General features: G+C 42.4%; 1 pseudogene; it reads left to right on the top strand.

Annotated features, from left to right (window-relative positions):
* Positions 1-20,611: 20,611 nt before the first annotated feature.
* Positions 20,612-22,541, top strand: LOC111169125 (formin-binding protein 1 pseudogene; annotated as a pseudogene).
* Positions 22,542-23,082: the final 541 nt, after the last annotated feature.

Raw genomic sequence — 23,082 nt, 5'->3', positions numbered from 1 at the left:
TGTCTTAGTGGCAGTTTTTTGTCATCAAAAATGCCCCAAAGTCTGTGCTGATACCGAAAAGGGCTACTGTATCTTTAAAAACAGGAAGTTGAACCCAAGCTGTGAAAAGCCAGCGGTGCTGTAGTGTTGTTCTTCTTCAAACTCGGGCAGGCTGCGTCTGCAGGAGCTCCACACAGCAGTGTGACAGCAGTAACGCATCTCCTTATCCCTGGATTTCACATTGGACAATGGTGCATGCCTCATACCTGAGCCCACCCCCTCCATGCTATCATTTGGGGAGTGGGCCTACACGTAATGATTTTAAAATGCAAGAGTCAAACATTTTCAGCAGGTAGCTATGATTTTCCTCCCTAATTGGTGCCATTTCTCTATTTGGTCGTTTTCTCCTTTCCCTCCTCCCCTCTCCACCCACTTGAACATGCCCGTTCTAAAATTCTGGTGCATTCATTCAGTTCTTTGAAATGAGAATGTGGTGCTTAATTTTTTCAACATTGTTGAGAGAGGTTGGGCCTGACAGGCGGAAGCAACATGCGTTGACAGCAAGTCAGACTTCTTGGAGTGTCTGTTTTTCCTGTGGTATTAGCAGAAATTGTATCCAGCTACCCATGTGGATGTGTGTGGTGAGTGGGAGGCTTCATAAGGACACAGAGGGGAATGTGGCCCCACAGGGAAGGACAGCCAAGCCCTGAGGTAAACGCCCGACACGTATTGAGCAGTTCTGTTCGGATGTGGGTCTTCACAAAATGAGCTTAACGATCAGATGATGCTAAAGGCAAGCTCCTGAGCTTCCAGGTGCCTTGTGTAAGGGCTGAGAATTGACCCGCTGGGCGTTTACTGTAACTGTTCCAGAAGCACTGGCGGAGAGTCGCTGCGAGATGTCCTGAGCATTTATGTGGTCTGGTTTTAACTGTAAATAGTGAAAGAAAAAAAAAAAATTTTTTTAAGCACTTTTGCCTAGATTTAAACAGCAACTTGAAAAAAAGTATGTTTTAACATGTAATTGTGGGAGAAATTGTAAATAGTAGCTGAATATTTAACGTGCTCTGTCTATCCTTCACTTTTACCATATTCTGTAAAGTTGCATTTATTTTACAGGACAAAAAATGAAATATTATTGCTTTTGAAATAAATACCCAAGAGCTTATCAGGATTTCGAATTATTCAGAACTCAGATTTATAGGAAAACCTCTGACCTTCAGTTTGACAAGCTAAAGGAAGCAGAGTCTTTAATGAGCATGCTGATTTTCTAGTTTTGAGGAAAAGTTGGGTCCTTTAAATGCTATTTTGCTTATCGCATCAGTACTTTTATGCAGGTCTCATTTGACTCCGTGCTTAGGTAGATGCGGGGGTGCCTTGAAAACTTCATTTTAAATTATCTTAAGCAAGAAATACAATATTTTACAAAACATTTGGAGAATGTGACCGTCTGTATGACCCGGGAAAGCCCCAGGTTGGCTGTTGGTTTGGAAGGTCCTGAGTGTAACCCAGGTGATTCTGATGCTTGGCATGTATGAATCTCCTTGATGTGCGTTAAATAGACTCTTCCCCTCATCCCCCTTTGGTAGCAAAGCCATTAGATGAAAGAAGAAACCAGTACAAGCTAAAAGCATGTGATGTCTGTCCCCCCAGCCCAAACAGCCTTCGGTTCGTAAATTCTAGATCAGCAAGTAGACTGCTGAGAAGTGAGTCAAGAGGCAGTCTCCATTGGACGTCCCCACGCCCGTCAGAACGGTGTTTCAGAAATTAGGTGGTGCTGTTGCCATGCTCAAGCCCATGCTGATTTTTACACACTACATGTATAACCTACCTCAAATCTCAGTCATTAAATTAGCATGCTTTAGACGTATGTTTAAAAAGTAACTATGCACAGCTCTTTATCGCCCGCCCCCCTTGCTGCTGAAGGTTTCTTAAAGAGAAAAATCAAATTTTTATTTTTTACTGGCACTATCATTTTTTAAGTCCTAAAGATGATTAACAGACATTTTTATCATGAGAAGAAAAATAAAGCCATTGCAACTAAAGAACCTAACAACATGATCAAGTTTTAATAATAGTATAGCAGCGGAAATGATGGAGTCTTAAGAGTCATCCCCCAGTGTGCCCTGTCCACAGACGCCATCCACATGCAGTGCAGACATTTGGTTCTTCTTTTGTTTTCCCTGCCTTTTGCTTGCAAGGAAAGTACTTGCAAAGTTTTGTGCTAAGAGGTTTTTAAAATAAAAATCGCTTTGCGGCAGGTTCTCGCAAAATAACTGGTGCTAGCTCAAGAAACCGTTATCTCACCATCAGAAATCTTGAGTAAGGTGTTTCATGGATTTTGAGGTTTCTTGTTTTTGTTGTTGTTTGGTGTGTTTTTTGGCAGGGCCTAGGTTTCCCACACTCTGGCTTCGTGGGTACTGCTTTGCTGTCTCACTGAGGTGACAGGTATGCGTGGAAAGAGATCGTACCCACCCCTCTTGGTCCTTTCACCAGCCTCTTTTGGAAACAGTAGTTTGCAGAACAAGGGACTTTTAAAGTGCTAAAGTAAGGAAAGAAAGAGCAGATCTTAATTGCTTTGTACCAGACAGCAGTGGGTGTGGGAGGACGGGTGACAGTGAGTAAGTAGATGGTAACCCGATTCCATTGAGAGAACCCGGCCAGGCTTCATGAAGTTAACCACCGCCAGATCTCACACCAAGGCAGTGCTGTGGAAAATTAAAATGATAGCCCTGACGTGCCTCAACCAATCTCTCTTTCCTTTTGTTACTGAAGTGTGTTTTATGGACTAGGAAGCATTTTTATGAATTGAAATAGTATAAATAAAATGGTGCTATGGTGTTTTAATGTGACTGTCCCTGATCCTGTCCTGCTGAGGTGCTATCAAGGTTCTGAAACCACAACCAACCAAAAACAAGGTGGGCTCCAGTCTCTCTTGGCTTCTCCCCCCCTCCCCCCTTTTGGTGCTGTCTCCTTAGACCTCTGTTTACGTGCTAGAACCTGCTCTGAGCAGTTTTTCTGTTTTGTTTTATTCTTCCCTTGCTGGCCAAATAGAAAGGCAAGTCTCGAAGGCAGCCAGCCCCCTTACTATGACAGGGGGATGGGCCTTCCTGGCTTGGAGGTGGCGGGGCGCTCTCGTTTCACATCTGTCCTCTTAGGCCTGATAAGAAAGGAGGTGTGAAGGGCTTTTCTTTTTTCTTTTTTCTTTTTTTTTGGAGGAAGGGGAGTTGGGTACTCCTGCCTCTTCTAACGTGGCAGGCATTCTCATAGCCAACACACGTTTTCCTCCTGCAGTCCAGGGTGCCAAGTAGATGTCTCTGAGGGTTCCAAAGGTGCTCTGCATACCAAGGTGGGCCAGATGGGCCTCCTTCCTCACCTAGCACTGGCCAGGACCATGGTGGGCAGGGGTCTCGTTCCTTTGCTCCCCACAGCCTTTGCCCCAGCAATGCTTCTGCTTCTCATTGGGAACCCCTCATGTTCAAACTTAAAGGAAGGAGCTTTCTTTGCTCACTCAGTGCCACTGAGGCTCTTTTTAGTTGGTGCTATTCTAAATTTCTTCTTGGGTCCACAAAAGTTGATATTTTAAAAACTCAACAGGAAGCTCCATTTTGTGTCATCCACTGTCACAATAATTTTTTTTAAATACCTCAAAAACGGGACATCGTGACAACTTTGGTAAAGTAGATTCCATGAGGGTCTGATACACACAGGTTGTCCATTTGGTGACATACCTGACCTTGAAGAATCTGGGGTCATTTCGCGTTTCATTCTTCAGTTAAAATGGCAGAATGCCTAAAGGAAGGACTGTGGTTGACCTTATTTCATTTCCTTTTTTTGCTTTTGAATAAAATGTGAATTTCCCATGCCCATCTCATTGAGCTTTTTCAGTCATCGTCGCTGTCATTTGAAATGACTCCCTCAAAACCTAGTTTTATTAGCCAGTTGCATCTGCTGTAGTACATGGCCAACTTCAACATACCCTGGACCAAAATGAACATTTTTGGGGGTGCATACCCCCAACATAGGTTATACAGTCCCACACCCACATGTGCAAAGAGTTTTTCCGTGTGTGAGGCCCCTGTCTTGGCGCTCCCAGCCCTTCCTTCTGCAGAGCTGCCGACAAGAGCAAAGCAATAGGCTTCTTCCCTGAGCAGAGACTGCAGCACAGAAATGCAAAGTCTAAAGTTGCTTTTTGCCTAAGAATCAGTGAGAATTGGCCTACTTCCTTGTTTGCTTCTATTCTGATATCAGGGATGCTTTTTGTAGTGGTATTGTTTGCTCTCTTTTCTCATTTTGACTACCTGTCGTTCAGGGATAACTCATCATTATTCACATGAGGATTTAAAAAATACTATCTGGCTCATTTGGACATCCAAATTTTCTTGGTTCCAGTACTTTTTTTTTCTTTTGAGGGGAAAAAGGAGGAGAAAAACAGGAGCGATGTAATTTCTTTTTCACGTATTCTAATTTAAAAAAAAAAGAAACAAGGACAGGTCATATTGTGGCATATTAATGCATTAGACTTCATCTAGAACCCCTGTGGCTTTTTGGTGTGTTTTATTTCTTCTCTCTTTGAATTCCTGTTTGGTTACTTGGCTTCCAATGGAGGTGAACTTAACAACCATACTTGAATATTCCGTCTTGACTTTGTAACTGTGGCTACTTGAAATGAAGTTTATCTGGGGTTGATGGATGAATGGTAGATTTTTGCAATGTCTCAAGGCAATAGGATGTGTATTATTAAACTGTAGATATTCTTAGTACAGTAAATTTATGCTGATAATTTTATTTTGTATAATTTTTACTTTTTTGTTAATATTTTTTCCTCCCACTTTATTGGTTTGCCTCCTGAGCTACCCTCCTTGCCTTCCCTTCTCCCCCAGTGTTTCAGCAGATTTAATTTAGGGTGCCTAGAAATTGCAAGTATGTATCCTTTTTTGATTTGTATTTTATTATAATTTACACAAACAACTGGGTTTGTGAACTGTATTACTCCTGGTATCTTTAAAATATTGTGGGTGTTTTAATAAATTTTATATTTATTTTTTGCACTCAAATTCTGTGTGGCTTCTTCCCCCACCCCACCCCTTGAATTGGGCCCAGATTGCGGTATTTAAGATTCCCTGTAATCCCACCGTCCCCCTGCAGGTTGTAGGTACACAAAGGAAGCCCTGACTAATAGCCTGTTCCCCTTCCACCTCCCGCATAAAGTGATGTTCAAAGACTGGAAGCTGTTAAAGCTGCTATAAAGGGGGAAAGTAGATGTGGCCTTTTACTCATCTGTTTCTCCTTTTGTTTGTTTTTCCCCTTTGATCTTTCTGTCCCCTCTTTCCATTCAGTTTGGAGACTCCCACCCCCCGCCCCCATTAAGACTGTTCACTTCTGATGTACTGTTTGCTAAGGATTGCTGCATCCTGCTCCATTCTGATGGCCTCGGCAGCCCATCCAGTAGGAAGGGCCTATCTTTGGAGAGATGAGCTTTCCCGTAAGGTCCCATGCCTGGGGCTAGCCTCTTTTCATGCAGATTGCCAATTCTGTTGATGGCGGAAAAGGGAACTGTACGTTGAAGAAAGGAAAAGAGAGAAGGGCCAATGGGAGGAGGAGAAACCATCGCTTCTGCTTGAAGCATCGGACTAAAATGCATTCAGCATCTCTGAGGGACAACCAACCCCGCAGTCCAGCGCTCTCTCCAGTTGATGCCAGTATCCCGTTAGGTCACTAGACAGGAAAGCTCCTCTCCGAGGACATTCGCGTGAAAACCCCATCATTCCAATAGGGGTGCCAGATGACAGCCTCGGGGGGTTTTCTTCTCTGTTTCAGTTGCAAAGGGACCCTCTGGAAATGCCTGGGCACACCAGGGTTACCAGGGCTCCTCACAGATGTTCGTGTGTTTTATGAAAGTGGGGTCACACTGTGTTTGGTAACCTGCTTTCCACTTGACATCTTTGAGTTGAAAGAGACCTAGTGTCCCCTTTCCCAGCCCCTGTTGTGTTGGCCCCATTTCCAGACCCTGAGGTGAGGGGCTAGGAGATTACTGCTTCGGCAGGGACTGACTCACTACTGGGTAATAGAAATATGCTTTCATCTCTTCTTATACAAATTCCGTATTAAATATAGAAAAATTAGAAGACAGGAGTTTTAAAAAATTATTTGAAATCCCACTACAAGAGAACCACATATTATTGGTCACAAACATTTTCTGAGTATTTAAATATAACCATATGTGTGTGTATATATATATATATATTTTTTTTTAATGGAATAAAACGATAATACCATGTTGTGATCTTTTTTTCACTTAACATATCTTCAAGTATCAGTCATCCAGAACTAATCCAGAACTATAGTTGACCCTTGAACAACGCGGTGGTTAGGCGCACCAGCCCTCTGCACAAAGAGCCCCAGATTAATTACTAGTCCACCCTCTGTATCCGCAGCTCCTTGGTATCCGAGGTTCCACGTCTACCCACTCAACCACCTTGGATCCTGTAGGACTGTAGTATCTACTATTGAAGAAAATCTGCGTTGGGACTTCCCTGATGGCGCAGTGGTTAAGAATCCACCTGCCGATGCAGGGGACGTGCGTTCGATCCCTGGTCCGGGAGGATCCCACATACCACAGAGCAACTAAGCCTGGGTGCCACAACTACTGAGGCCACGTGCCGAGAGCCCGTGCTCTGCAACAAGAGAAGCCACCGAAATGAGAAGCCGGAGCGCTGCAATGAAGAGTAGCCCCTGCTCGCCCCAACTAGAGAAAGCCCACGTGCAGCAACGAAGACCCAGTGCAGCCAAAAATAAATTTTTAAAGATTAAAAAAAAAAATCGGCGTATAAGTGAACCTGTGCAGCTCAAACCCGTCTTGTTCAAGGGTCGACTGTACATCTTTTTAAAGAGTTGCCTAGTATTTCATTGTGTGGATTTACTCATCCACACATTACTATTGAACTCTAAGATTCCAACTCGTTGCAGTTATAAACTGAACTAATCTAAATCTGCCTCCATCATATTTCCACTTAATTTCTTTGTACTCCAAGAAGCATCTCAGTTCATCCCTCTGAGCCACATGACTGCATCCTTAATTCCCTGAACCTTCTTGTGACCCTATACTACCCCCACCATATCCCTGTTCACACCTAGAGCATCCTTCATTATAGCGGGATCCCTAGAAATGACCAATGTCCCAGATGGGATCTGGCTGGCCTAAACCAAGCACACAGACACCACGGAGTCCCACAACCTGGACACGCCATTCTTATTAACACACACCAAAGTTTATTAGCTTTTTAAGCAGCTGAGTCACGCTGAGGGCTGTGTGGCTCGGTGGAAAGAACATGGCTCCCTCACTTCCCAGTTGTGTGACGTGAGATGAGCTGTTTCATCTCCCTGTGTCCTTTTCTTTGTCTGTAAAGCAGGCTAATGACACCACATAATATGGATATGAGGATCAAAAAGACATACTAGAGGAGTAAAAGTACCAGCCATCTGAGATGTGGCAGGTATAGAAGCTATCGTTATTACTCTGGGCATATCCAAAGCTTTAAGTCACTAAAGAAAGAGTCCAAGACTCAGTTGTGGACCACAGAGTGACCTCTTAGGTGAACTACTGCCAAGTCAGGCTCCCGAGCTCCAGCCTTTATGCAATTCATCTTGTGTTTTTACTTCTACACACGGCACTTGGACCTTAACCATCCTAAATGGGCTGTTTAACCCATCCTCCCCGCCAGTGTTGAATCTTAATTTTGTCAATATTGTTTAACCCTACATAGCTAGCTATGCAAACTTGTTCGACAACCTTATCACAAGTTCTGCTGATGCTCTTGTAGGCTGCTTAACCTAGGAGAGCTGTTAGTCATTTTATGTCTCCCATTGTACTCCGAAAATAATGGGCACTCATTGTCCTGTAAGAAGAAATGAATTGATACCCTTAGGGAGCGGGGGATCAGCTGAAATACATTAAACACGTGTAACGGCGCACGTTCCCGTCAGAGACACAAGCACACCACAGAAGACACAAGAGGACCACACATAGAAGACACCACAGAAGACATAATCAAAGCTTCATCAAAATCTAGATCCAGGGCTTCCCTGGCGGCGCAGTGGTTGGGAGTCTGCCTGTCAATGCAAGGGACACAGGTTTGAGCCCTGGTCTGGGAAGATCCCACATGCCACGGAGCAACTAGGCCCGTGGGCCACAACTCCTGAGCCTGCGTGTCTGGAGCCTGTGCTCCGCAACAAGAGAGGCCGCGATAGTGAGAGGCCCGCGTGCCGCGATGAAGAGTGGCCCCCGCTTGCCGCAACTAGAGAAAGCCCTCGCACAGAAACGAAGACCCAACACAGCCAAAAATGAATTAATTAATGAACTCCTACCCCCAACATCTTCTTAAAAAAAAAAAAAAATCTAGATGCTTCCAATGCTACCCTGACTCCCACCTGCAGAAGCCTTGGCAGATACCTGCTCTCTTCCTCTGCCAGCAAGCCCAAACCCAGGCCCAATACCCCTTCCCTACCCTTCAAACATCTTCCCTATTTTGTCTCTTTTCTTCGCACACATTGACTCCTACTCCTTGGGACTACTCCCCTCCCCCTGGACATTTTCTCTTGATTGGCACCCTTTGCTTCCCCTCTGGCATGCCTCATGAGCTATCCTCTTTCCGCAGCTCCTCCCCTCACCGTGCTCTCAGGACTGTCGGCCTGATCCTGCTCTGCCCTCAAGCTCACCGCCTTTCTCCCTGCTTCCTATCACCACCACGTTTCTGCAGGTGTAGACAACCTCCTGGCTTCAACATCCACACTACTCGCTCACCGTGTCTTTGTTCCTCCAGAAAGAACTGTCTTCTAGGCAAATGATTCTGTCTTCACTGATCTCTCAAAACCCTCTACTCCTGGGACATACCACCAGTGACGTCCCATTATCCCAGAACCCTAAAGCCCTCTGCTCTTCTCATGGTCCCTTTGTGCCCTCATGTCCATTAAACACATATGCCCCCCAGGAGAACAGGCTCAATCCTATGACCTATAGGCTTTCCCTCAGAGGCCTTGCTCAGCCACCAGGCCTCAACCATGACACTAATGCCAGTGATTTCCAAAGCTGTGTCGAGCCCTGAGACCCTCATGAGTTTGGGCTGCTGGATAGCTCTGGATGACTGTTTGGCAGGGCCAAAGTCTTAACACACCTAAAATTGACCTCTCAAGTCTCCGCCATATTTTCCTCTGGCTGTTGATGGCCCCATCATTCTACTGGTCACATCCTGACACCTGCCAAGGCTGGATTTTACCCCCTTAGTGTCCTCAATCCTGCCTCCTCTTTTCACTGTTGTTAGCGGTCCACACTGGGCAGTTGCACAGGATGTGCACTGCACAAGTCTGGGGGGGGCACCATTCACATAGACTAACATGTGGGCCTTGATCATTGGCATAGATTCCCTGGGGGCAGGAGAGGACCACAGCAGGGCCTTCTAAAGCCAGGGGCCCAGGGAAGAGGCCTCTCATACTTTGGTCTAAAAATGAGAACTTTCTGAAAGATTAAGTGACTTGCCCAAGACCATCATCTAGGAAGTGGCAGAATCCGGACTCAAACCAGGTGTGTCTGACACCGGAGCCTGAGCCCTGTCCAAATATACCCCTGCTTCTTCTGCACCTCAAGAGCCATGCATCCAAGGGATACACATTGTTCTCACTGGTAGGAATCTACCCACAAGCTGAGCTTAAGGTATGGCTGGCAGCCTGCAGGTCTATGAGTACAAGAGGCATAGGACAAGGTGGCTCTGCAGGAAGACTTGTGCTTTTTAGAGCTTTTCAAAAGTATCAATATTGGAAAGTCTGCATTCTAGCCCCCATTTTATCTCTCTGCTCACCTCACCAAAGCCGATCTCCTTACCTAGATAATCTTCCTTAAACCAAAGAGGATGATACTATTTCCCTGTAATACTCCTCACTGCTCTCCATTCGGCACAACTCTCAGGGTAAGGTGCAACACCCTAACTCCGTCCGAAGGCCCTGCAGGACATGGCCCCAGTTCACAGCCCATTCGGTGTCCTTGTCCCATGATCTCCTCAGTGCCTGCCCCCACCCCGGCCAGGTGGTTTCTCACATATGAGAGTGCTCTCAGGCTAATCGTAGTGCAAATAATACCCCCAAGAACTCACTCCTTTTAAAATCCGTTAAAATATTTACATAAACTATAAAACCACTCCAAATAAATTATCAATAAGAACAAAAAGATCAACAAGATTTTACTCAAGGAAGTATGCATAAACAGGAAGTGGAGTTTTCTGAAACCAAAGAAAAACTTTTACTGCACAAAGAACCTCAAACATTAATTCAGAGACTAGCAATGAATCCTTTGCAAGAAATACAGAAGGTTAGACAGTGGTTGCAATCTATTCTCAAAAGAAAAAAAAAAAAAGCTACAAGTGTATATTGTACAACACAGGGAATATAGCCAATATTTTATAATAACTATAAATGGAGTAGAACCTCTAAAAAGTGTGAAGCACTATACTGTAACCTGTAACTTATATAATATGGTACATCAACTACACTTATAAATAAATGAATAAATAAATAAAAAGAATATCTCACTCAACAAAAGCAAGATTCCTCGATAATAGACTAAATAGTATCGATGCTGAAAGCACGACTGATATGCTGAGAACAGAAGAACTAAGGTAGATCAGGAAACAGCTATTTAACACAAAAGATCACACAGGGAGATGCACAAGCCCGCAAAAGACTATGAGAATAGAGCAATGAAATGCCTCTTGAAAATACAGAATTCCCAACATCATTAATCATTAGAGAAGTGCAAATCAAAACTACATTCCTCTCACACCAGTCAGAATGGCCATCATCAAAAAATCTAGAAACAATGAATGCTGGAGAGGGCGTGGAGAAAAGGGAACCCTCTTGCACTGCTGGTGGGAATGTGAATTGGTTCAGCCACTATGGAGAACAGTATGGAGGTTCCTTAAAAAACTACAAATAGAACTACCATATGACCCAGCAATCCCACTACTGGGCATATACCCTGAGAAACCCATAATTCAGAAAGAGCCATGTACCACAATGTTCATTGCAGCTCTATTTACAATAGCCCGGAGATGGAAACAACCTAAGTGCCCATCATCGGATGAATGGATAAAGAAGATGTGGCACATATATACAATGGAATATTACTCAGCCATAAAAAGAAATGAAATCGAGCTATTTGTAATGAGGTGAGTAGACCTAGAGTTTGTCATACAGAGTGAAGTGAGTCAGAAAGAGAAAGACAAATACCGTATGCTAACACATATATATGGAATTTAAGAAGAAAAAAAAATGTCATGAAGAACCTAGGGGTAAGACAGGAATAAAGACACAGTCCTACTAGAGAATGGACTTGAGGATATGGAGGGGGGAAGGGTAAGCTGTGACAAAGCGAGAGAGAGGCATGGACATATATACACTACCAAACGTAAGGTAGATAGCTAGTGGGAAGCAGCCGCATAGCACAGGGAGATCAGCTCGGTGCTTTGTGACCGCCTGGAGGGGTGGGATAGGGAGGGTGGGAGGGAGGGAGACACAAGAGGGAAGAGATATGGGAACATATGTATATGTATAACTGATTCACTTTGTTATAAAGCAGAAACTAACACACCATTGTAAAGCAATTATACTCCAATAAAGATGTAAAAAAATATATATACGGAGTTCCCAATAAAGGACACAGAATAAATGGTTCTGAATCAGTAATCGGAGGTCTATGGGAAGGGCTTCCCTTCCCTGGTGGCGCAGTGGTTGAGAGTCCGCCTGCCGATGCAGGGGACACGGGTTCGTGCCCCGGTCCGGGAAGATCCCACGTGCCGCGGAGCGGCGGAGCCCGTGAGCCATGGCCGCTGAGCCTGCGCGTCCGGAGCCTGTGCTCCGCAACGGGAGAGGCCACAACAGTGAGAGGCCCGCGTACCGCAAAAAAAAAAAAAAAAAGAAAAGGTCTATGGGAAGAAAAATGTTCTGAATGAGGTCAGGTGGAATTGCTACCTTCAAGGCATTGCAGGCTCATTTGATCAAGAAGTCCAAGTCCTGGAGATTAACCTCCTCCTCATTGGCTGAGGAATCACTTCTGCAAAAACATTTCAACTCTTCAGCCATGTCTACATTCGGAACCCTGAGCAAAAGCTGTAGGCCCACAGCCCACAAGTCTCAGATCCACTCCATAGCCAGCACCGAACGAACGCCTTGCTCTCAGCAGCTACTGTGCTGGGTGCTGGGCACACACCGCCAGGCCCAGACATCCAAGCAGTTCAGAGCAGAGGACCTCACTGGAGACTAAAATGTCTGGCTGGTTTTTACTATCCCTATGCACTGGCAATTCTAAACAATGTCATTGCTAAGGCAATAAATGAGGTAAATATTATGGTACAAAAAAGGAAAAGTGAACGGATGCTTTGTTTTAAATTAATAAACTTTATTTGTAGAGCAGTTTTAGGTTTATAGAAAAATTTATTAGTAAGTAGAGAGTTCCCATATACCCACCCCATCCTCCCCAATTTCCCCTATTACTAACATCTTGCATTAGTGTGGTACATTTGTTATGACAGGTGAGTCAATATTGATACAAAATAATGAACCAAAGTCTATAGTTTACATTAGGGATCACTCTTTGTATTGTACACTCTACGGGTTTTAACAAATGTGTGATGACATGTATCCACCATTGCAGCATCCTACAGAATAGTTTCGCTGCCTTAAAAATCCTCTGTGTGCCACCTTGTTCATCCCTTCCTCCCCTCCAACCCCTGCCAACACTGATCTTTTTTCACTGCCTCCATAGTTCTGCCTTTTCCGGAATGTCATATAGTTGGAATCCCACAGTGTGCAGCCTTTTCAGATTGGCTTCTTTCACTTACAATATTCATTTGAGTTTCCTCATGTGTTTTCGTGGCTTGATAGCTCGTATCTTTTTATTGCTGGAATTGACACTTTAATTGCATTAACGTGTGTTTTGTCTGCTGGGTGAGCACCGAGAAGCGCGGTGGAGAAACTTCACGTCATAGGCGGCCTGGAGTCCCCAGGCTGGGTCTTTGCTTTCAGCGGGCGCTCGCAGATGGCCTCCCCAAGGAGCCCGCGTTGTGGGTCTAACAGTTGTTGTGGTTACTGTTTTAACAATAAAGAACCTTCAGATTAGCACTTTTTTTTAAATTTCTTTTTTGATGTTAACATTTCATGTTTTTTTTTTAACATCTTTATTGGAGTATAATTGCTTTACAATGGTGTGTCAGTTTCTGCTGTATAACAAAGTGAATCAGCTGTACACATACATATATCCCCGTATCCCCTCCCTCTTGCGTCTCCCTCCCACCCTCCCTATCCCACCCCTCTAGGTGGTCACAAAGCACCGAGCGCATCTCCCTGCAGATTAGCACATTTAACAATTACTCTTTAATAAACATTGCATTCTGCAGGCAAATCAGTACCAAGTCAGCCCCTGACACGCAGACTCAGCAGCATGCTTTTTTTTTTTTTTAATTATTACTATTATTTGGGTTAAAGTGAGTTTTCCCCTTGGTTTCTGTTTACTTAGCAATTTTTCCAATTTATTTTTTATTGTAAAATGTACATCAAATAAAGTTTACTATTTGAACTATTTACACGTTTACAGTTCAGTGGCATTAATTACATTCACATTGTCGTCTCCACCATCCATCCCCAGGACTTTGTCATCATCCCAAACAAAAACTCTGTGCGCACTAAGCAATAACTCCTCATCGTCCCCTCCCGGCCCCTGGCAACCATCTTTTTGCTTTCCCTCTCTATGAATTTGACTACCTAGGCACCTCATAGAAGTGGAATCATACAATAGTTGTCCTTCTGCGTCTGGCTTAATTCACTTTGCATCAATGTCTTCAAGATCCATCCATGGAATAGAATGTGTCAAAATTTCACTCCTTTTTTTTTTTTTTTTTTTTGCCGTACGCGGGCCTCTCACTGTTGTGGCCTCTCCCGTTGCGGAGCACAGGCTCCGGACGCGCAGGCTCAGCGGCCATGGCTCACGGGCCTAGCCGCTCTGCGGCATGTGGGATCTTCCCGGACCGGGGCACGAACCCGTGTCCCCTGCATCGGCAGGCGGACTCTCAACCACTGCACCACCAGGGAAGCCCTTCACTGCTTTTTAAGGCCAAATAATATTCCACTGTATATGCGTTTCATTAGCCGCATGTTTTAAGAGTGAATTTGTAAAGGTTCTGAATCTTTGGTTCTGGCTTTGAGCTCCTTAATGCCTCTAATTACCCCCTCCCGCCATACCCTGCTTTAAATTGTACATTTGAAATACAGTCCCCACAATAAAATGTAAGGATGAAGAAATAGACATATTATTTCAATTCCATCATTCTGTGTGGCCACTTTGAATTGTATGTTTAAAACTTTTAACTTGGAGACAAATCAAACCCACTAGAATCAGTCTTGAAAAAAAAGACAGACATAATTGCAATTTCTGGAATTCATTGTGAAAGCCACTTTTATGAATCTCTGCTGCACTTTGCCTTTTTTTTTTTTTTTTGGCTGCGTTGGGTCTTCATTGCTGCACGCAGGCTTTCTCTAGTTGTGGTGAGCGGAGGCTACTGTTTGCTGCAGTGCGCGGGCTTCTCATTGCGGTGGCTTCTCTTGTTGCGGAGCACAGACTCTAGGCGCGCGGGCTTCAGTAGTTGTGGCACGCGGGCTCAGCAGTTGTGGCTTGCGGGCTCTAGAGCACAGGCTCAGTAGCTGGGGCACATGGGCTTTGTTGCTCTGCGGCATGTGAGATCTTCCCGGACCAGGGCTCGAACCTGTGTCCCCTGCATTGGCAGGCGGATTCTTAACCACTGTGCCACCAGGGAAGTCCTCCATTGGTTCTTGTGCGAATCAACTATTAACCATGGCTGTTACAAAAATGGTAATTTTCCAATGTTATAATTCCTACATTTATTGGTTGGCATTCTTCTATTTTAAAAAAGCACTTTTCCTTCTCCCTCCTTTTGTATTATTAGTAGTAATGTTAGTAGTACTATGAACTCGTAGATTCTTATTTATAATTGCACGTTTTTTAACTATTCATTTTTGATACACAAGTTGTCTCTACTTTAACCAGTGGCAGCCCCTCAAGCTCATGCCTGTGACCTTTGATATGTCCTCATCATTCGAGTGTTTTCTTGTTTTCTGTCACACAATATATTCCAGGCTTATCTCACACTTTCCCTGCCCCAGTCCTGGAATCAGCCATTTCTCCAAGAAGCCCTGGTTCTTTTTAAATGGGAAATATTTAGAAATCAAAATCTGGGAGATATTCATGTCCAGTGCTACTTGGAGTATCGCTTCCCAGCCCTTTCAGCTGACAGATTTAGGAGATACATGAACACATTTTTTAAAAAAATCATGAGCTCAAATAGATAACCCTAATTCCCCTCTAACACCACAGGGCTTTTCCTCTCCGTTCTGTGTTCCACATCTATATTGTAAATTTCCTTCATCAGCCAAAGGCCACCAGAAGCACACCTACAGTTAAACGAAGTTAGATTTATGACCTGTTGCAATAAGGGAAACTGCTCAACTTGAGGAGCCATGGGACATCCCAGGGGGAGGGTGTCAGAAAGGACTTAGCAGGATTTGGGCTTGTGTTGGGTGATTATGGAGGAAGGTTTGAGGGAGTGCACATTGCTCTGGATATGGCTGTAAGGAGGCAGGGCTAACTCTATGGGCAGGTATCTTAATTCTTTTCTAGAAAGAGTGCAGCATGGGAACAAGGCTACCAATCACAGGGTTAGGCCATTTTTGTGGTTTTAAACAATGTTCAAGTTTTTGTCTGTGTTTGGACACGATTATGAGGTGGCCCTCTTTTTATTTGGATCCATCACCATCACAGAGTGGCCTTCCCTGACGTTGGTGTTCTGAGAAATTTTTACTTTTAATAAACACCACAGCCTACCTCCGGTGCCAGGTCAGCTCCCAGCTGTCAGGGGCTAATTCTCTCTCTCAATATCTCTTTTTCCACAGTGAAAACATTCACTCCCAACATTATTGATGTACTTAGTCATTTGCTCAATCCTACAATACACACAAAATAGTTTCAGAGTTGTTACGCTTATACCACTACCAACAGCAAAAATATCAAGTAAAAGTCAAGAGTTCTTTGTAGATTTTTTTTTAATTCTCAGAATATGTCCAATTAAAAGGACGGTGTTCGAAGTTACTTGAACTAATCATATTTTTTTCTTCTGTATAAATGAGTTTGTTATCAATTTGACTTTCAACTAGGTTCATTTTTAAATGTTAAGTATTTTCCCCATCCTCATCGATTTATTTTTTGAATATGTAAAATATTAACAGTTAAAAAGTCAACACTATATGAAAAAGATGTATTCAGAAAAGTCTCATTCTTTTCTCTCTTCCTCTCTCTCCATTCCCACCTAGCCCCTCTAGATAAGCCAGTTTCATTAAATTTCTGGTTTATCTTTCCAATCTTTCCTTTTACAAAAATAAGCAGACACAATATAGACTTTTATTTCCCTTACTTACACAAAAGCCAGCATATGAAATATACTTTCAAACTTTTGTGTTTTTTTAAAAGGAAGGTTTATTGAAGTATGATATATTCACTCCTTTTAAGTGTACAGTTTGATTGATGCTGGCTATCAAACTAGGTAACCACCACCAAAATCAAGATACAGAACATGTCCAGCACCCCAATAAGTTCCCTGTCCCTTTGCAGTCAATCTTCTTCTTCCACTCCCAGCCTCTGGCAAACACAGATTTAATTCCTCTCTCTATTATTTTACCTTTTCTAGAATATCATAGAAATGGAATCAGACAGTATCTAGCCCTTTGTATCATCTGGCCTCTTTCACTTAGCATAATGAAAGTGAGATTCATAATTGTTGTTAAAAGTACTACTTGTTCTTTTCCTTATTATTGTTGTGTACTATTTTGTTGTGTGGCTAGAAAAATTTGTTTATCCCTCTACTGGTTCATGGACATTTGGGTTGCTTCCAGTTGATTGCACTTTTATATCTTAACAACATAAACTGGAAATAATTCCTTATCAATTTATAGATTTCTTTCTTATTCCCTTACCTCCACTTTTATATGGGTTATAAAAGTTAACAGCTTCACTGAGATATAATTCACAAAGAGTAAGGCTCACCCTTTTAAAGTGTACAATTCAGTGGTTTTTAGTATATTCATAAAGTGTGTGTGGATCAACAGTATATAATTCCAGAATATTTTCATCACCTCAGAAAGAAACTCCATACCCATTAGCAGTCACACCTTATCCCTAACCCTATCTACTCTCTTTTTCTAAGAATTTGCCTACTCAGGAATTTTCATGCAAATAGAATCATATAATCTGTGTGTCTGGCTTCTTTCACTTGATATAATAATTTCAAGGTTCATTCACATTGTCACGTGTATTAGTACTTCATTCCTTTTTATGGCTTAATAGTATTCCATTGTATAAATATACCACATTTTGTTTACCCATTCATCAGTTGATGGACATTTGTATTGTTTCTACTTTTTAGCTATTATGAACAAAGCTATGAACATTCGTGTACAAGATTTTGTGTCCACATATGTTTTTACTTCTCTTGGGTAGATACCTAGGAGTGGAATTGCTGGGTCATATGGTAACTCTATGTTTAACTGTTTGAGAAACTGTCAGACAGTTTTCCAAAGCAGCTGCACCACCAGCATGTATAAGAGTTCCAATGTCTCCACATTCTCTCCAAACTTGTTATTGTTCATGTTTTTTATTCTAGCAATGCTAGTGGGTGTGAAGTGCAATTTCATGGTAGTTTTGATATTCATTTTCTTAATGGCTAATCCTGTTGAGAATCTTTTCACGTGCTTTTGGCAATTTGTGTATCTTCTTTGGAGATATTCAAATCTTTTGCCTAGTTTTAAATTGGGTTATCTGTATTTATTGTTGGGTTGTATGAATTCTTTATATAAGCTTTCTTCTACTACTTGTGTGACTACATCTTTAACATTTAGACCTCTGATCGTTTGCATATTTTTCTTGTGTATGGTGTGAGACATAGGTCCAGGCCCTTTATTTACAAATTTTTTCTCCCACTTTTGAATTGTATTTTCACTTTCTTGATGGTGTCTTTGAAGCACAAAAGTTTTTCATTTTGATGGATTCCAATTTATTTTTCTTTTCTCACTTGCTTTTAGTGTCATATATCAGAAGGCTTTGTCTAACCTAAGGTCACAGAAATTTACTTCCATGTTTTCTTCTAAGAGTTTTATAATTTTAGCTCTTACACTTAGGTCTATGATAGATTTTGAATTAATTTTTCTGTACAGGGTGAGGAAGGGGTCCAACTTTATTATTGTACATCTGGATATCCAGTTGTCCCAGCGATATTTGTTGAAAAGACTATTCTTTCCACCTTGAATTGTCTTGGCACCTTTGTTGAAAATCAAATGACCATAAATGTAAAGGTTTGTTTCTGAACTTTCAATTCTATTCCATTAACCTCTATTTCTATCCTTATACCAGTACCTCATTGTCTTGATTACTGTAGCCTTGTAGTAAGTTTTGAAATTAGGAAGTACAAATTCTCCAACTTCATTCTTATTTTTCAATACTGTTTTGGCTAATCTAGGCCCCTTACATTTCCATATGAATTTTAGAATCAGCTCGTCAATTTCTGCAAAAAAAGGCAGCTGGAATTCTGATAGAGATTGTGTTGCATCTACAGATCGATTTGGAGAGTATTGCCATCTTAACAATATTCTAATCCATGAACAGGTGGTGCCTTTCCATTTGTTTAGAACTTCTTCAGTTTCTTTCAATAATGTTTTGTGGTTTTCAGTGTACAAATCCTAAACTCATTTTGGGAAATTTATTCTTAAGTATTTTATTCTTTTTATGCTATTGTATGTGGAATTGTTCTAATTTTATTTTCAGATTATTCACTGTCAGTGTATAGAAGTACAATTGATTTTTGTATATTGATCTTGTATCCTGCAACCTTGCTGAACTCATTTACTAGTTCTAATAGTTCTTTGTGGATCCCTTAGGATTTTTAAAAGTTTAATTCTATTAATTAATTTATATTAATTGATATACTTGCTTTGCAAAAGGATTTGGCTATTTCCTTTCATCTTTTAGTTCCTGGAATAATTTGTGTAATATTAGGCTTGTTTGGTGTTTAAGGATTTGACAGAATTCTCCTATATATGGTGTATTTATTTGATAAATTTCTCTATTATTTTATGGAGATTGGTCTGTTAATGTTTTCTCTCTCCATGAGGGTCAATTTTGGGAAACTGTATTCTCCTCTGAAATTATTGATTTCATCTGTAGTTTGAAATTTATTTGCATAAAGTTGTACAAAGTAGTCTCATATATTTTTTTAGTTTCCTCTGTTTCAATGGTTAATTCCCCTATGCCCCTTTATATTTTGTATTTTTGTGCTTTCTTCCCTTTTTTCTCAATTAGTTTAGCTACTGGTTTGTTGATCTTGTTAATTTTTTCCAAAAGAACCAGCATTTTGATTTATTATTTTCACTATCTTTTGTTTCCTACCTCATTAATTTATGCTTTTATGGTTATCATTTCCTTCCGTGTTCTTTATTTGGTTAATTTTGTAGTTCTTTTTCTGGCTTTTTGAGGAAGCTAAAATTTTAAACAAACAAAAGATAGCTTATAGTCTGCCAACTAATTTTTAGCAAAAAACAAAGGGTTTTTAAAATGTCTATTCAAGCTATGAATCCTAGGAACAAAGTTCCTTCTAGAAAATTTTACTGAAAAATCTCCTTCGTGAATTAAAGTTAATGATAATGATGCAATAGCATGACGTGAACATAAACATTTTTTTCATCCCACAAATGTGTAATATAAGGACCGCAGGAACTATCTAAGCCTGACATATCTGAGATGTTGTCTGTACAACCTAGTATGTAATTTTAAGTTTTTTAGTTGAATTTTTAACCATAAAACATCAGATTACTGACGTTAATTATCTCTGAAGTTAATTCTCAGATGATGGCATTCCATTTTATGCTTGGCTTTGGCTTAACATTTATTTTGCTTGTATGGACTGAATGTGTCTGGTTCACCTCTACCAGAAGAGGGCGAGAAGGTTGGACGGTACAGTCTGGTTTATGGGTGGTCGAGAGAGAATGGAATGAGGAGGCAGAGGTAAGTCTGGCTTGAGGTGCCAGCGGGAAGACCCAATAGTGTTCCAGGGGCCCTGTTACCAGAAGCGCTCTGGGACCACCCACGGGCCAACTCCTTTCTTACATGAGAGGGCCTCTTGGACCTCCGGGCTCCTCCCAGGATGCTGCATCCCAGAGGCCCGTCGGACCTCCCTCTGGAGCGCTCCATCCTGCTAGGTCCAGGGCCAGGGTAGCGTTGACAGGCGACGTCCGTACCCCTCGGTCTTTCCCTCCTGGCCCGTGCGCCGTCCGCCCGGACAAAGCTTGAGCGCGCGCTTCCGGACTCGGGAGAACATCCGGGTCATTTACAAACTAAAGCACACAAGAGGCCACGGCGGGCGGTGGGTGGAGCGATCTTAGTGCGGGTCTACCCGGAGCGGGGTGGGGGGTGGGGGGGGCCGTGGGGGAGACCCAGCAGGACGTGGGAGGCGCGCCCGCCGCGGGGAGCCTCTAACCGCCCCTGCGCCCGGACTGGGGCACCGAGCTCGGGGATCCGTTCGACTTAGAAAAACACAGTGAGGAGCTGGTATTCTTGAGAAATACATCACATTTGTCAGGGAAACGACAGAGACTGAACTCAGCTTTACAAAGCAACTCAGGAATCTTTTGAAGAAATACCAACCTAAAAAGAACTGGAAGGAGGAAGAATACAAGTATATTCGTCATGTAAAGCGTTCCTTCCCACCCTGTGAGCGAAATGAGCGGTCACGCTGGGCACCATGCATTTACCTTGGAGAACTTGACCTCACAGGTCACCGTGGAGTTAGCGGGCTGTGTTCAAGACCAGAGCAGGAGTGGATATCGTGATGCACAAAAGAGAGCCACCGATAGACACTTGCTGGAAGCAACGTAAATCAAGTAAACGACGGTATGTGTGAGATTCCAAAAGACTGACAGAACACAGCAGTATTTTGGAAAAAAAAAAATCATGCTGACATGAGTGTTTAAAAGGTAGGTGTTGAAAAGGCACACCAACAAACTCAAAAGTATCACCAATAGCAGAGGACAGCAAAGCAGATTACTCACCAAGTCTTCAAGAAACTGGACCAGGACCTGCATGAATATTACCATCCTCATATATCCAACATCCTTCAGAAAATACAAGAGATGGAAGAAAGAAGGACAGTGAGAATTGGAGGATCAATGAAGACATGGAGATGTTGATCAACAGGCAATAGTAATCAGTGGGAAAAGCTTGGATACCATAGTTAAGTCAGCTGAATCAATGATCAGATAAATGTCATAGTTGGTAACAGAAACTTTCAAGTCAGAGTTTGAGGCTCCTGGAGACATCTGAGGAAGACACTCAGCCAATGAAGTGTACTGTGTCTGATCATAGTGTTTAAAATTCCAGAGTAGACAAAACAGAGGTCAAATCTGATAGCAAATCCAAAGGAAAGTTATGGCTGTTCATAAAAATAAATGTTTCCCACACAGTAAAGTGTACTCATTGCTTCAATGAGTTCATGATCTTCAAACCCCAAATTCACTTTAACAACCTAAAGCATGGGGTGGGTGGGGGAGGGCAACACCAGAGGGTTTCAGCAATCTTTCATCTCAACAAAGAAGGAAAAAGCTATATAAAGAAAGTCAATGAATTAAATAAAGAAATCCAGATGGATATGGATCAGAGATGGTATAACAAAGATGAAGAGTGACTGTCTAATGAATCCTCAAATGGGAGATCCAGCCAGTTTGGGTCACAAATTAACTATATATATATAGAGAGAGAGAGAGAGAGAGAGAGAGTTTCACATACATATATACATATACGTAGGAAAACTGTGACGAGAGGCCCAGAACCTTGAAGTCTGGCTAGCTGAGGTTGAAGGCAGGCTCTCAGCACCAAGTGAAGAGGCCTGACAACAGAGTGTAATGCATAAAAATCTCAGTCCCAAATAACTGTGCACAAGACTGGAAGAATACAGACACCAGTTACACAGAGGAGCAAAGTCAGGAGAGTGAGGTGCAGGTCTGGTCATAACTTTTAATAATAAATTCGATGACAAGGAACATATTCCCCCCCACAGGGACTTGTAAAATTCTCTACATATTTGAAGATCAGAATGAAGGAATTCTTTCAGCAGTTGAAGCAGAAACATTGTATGTTATAGAGGAAAATGAAGGTGATTCTGCATTTGGAGAAATGAAGATGAAAAGGGTTATATTCACACTTTATTTGTCAAAGTCTATTTGGACAAAAATGCCAAAGGTGCTAAGATGTATACAGGCATACCTTGGAGACATTGCAAGTTTGGTTCCAGATCACTGCAATAAAGAGAATATGATAATAAAGTCACACGAATTTCTCTGGTTTCCCAGTGCATATAAAAGTTATGTTTACGGGGCTTCCCTGGTGGCACAGTGGTTGAGAGTCCACCTGCCGATGCAGGGGACATGGGTTCGTGCCCCGGTCCGAGAAGATCCCACATGCCGCAAAGCGGCTGGGCCCGTGAGCCATGGCCGCTGAGCCTGCACGTCCAGAGCCTGTGCTCCGCAATGGGAGAGGCCACAACAGTGAGAGGCCCGCGTACCGCAAAAATGAAAAAAAAAAAAGTTATGTTTACGTTATACTATAGTAAGTGTGCAATAGCATTATGTCTGAAATAACAACATATATAACTTAATTTTTTTTTTTTTTTGGCTGCCCTGCATGGGATGTGGGATCTTAGTTCCCCAACCAGGGCTCGAACCCCCGCCCCCTGCATTGGAAGCGCAGAGTCTTAACCACTGGACCGCCAGGGAAGTCCCACACCTTTTTTTTTTTGTTTCCTCCATGAAAGTCTTGAACCCCTCAAAGTCACCTGTGAGGGTTGGGATCAACTTCTTCCAAACTCCTGTTAATATTGATATTTTGACCTCTTCCCATGAATCATGAATGTTCTTAATGGCATCTAGAATGGTGAATCCTTTCCAATTCAGAGG

This window comes from Delphinapterus leucas, chromosome 13, assembly GCF_059928025.1.
Source record: "Delphinapterus leucas isolate spDelLeu-1000000601 "Yukka" chromosome 13, BTC_Dleu_Yukka2, whole genome shotgun sequence".
NCBI classification, from domain to species: domain Eukaryota; kingdom Metazoa; phylum Chordata; class Mammalia; order Artiodactyla; family Monodontidae; genus Delphinapterus; species Delphinapterus leucas.
The sequence above is the reverse complement of the archived record's forward strand: the minus strand, read 5'-3'. Positions and strand labels throughout refer to the sequence as shown.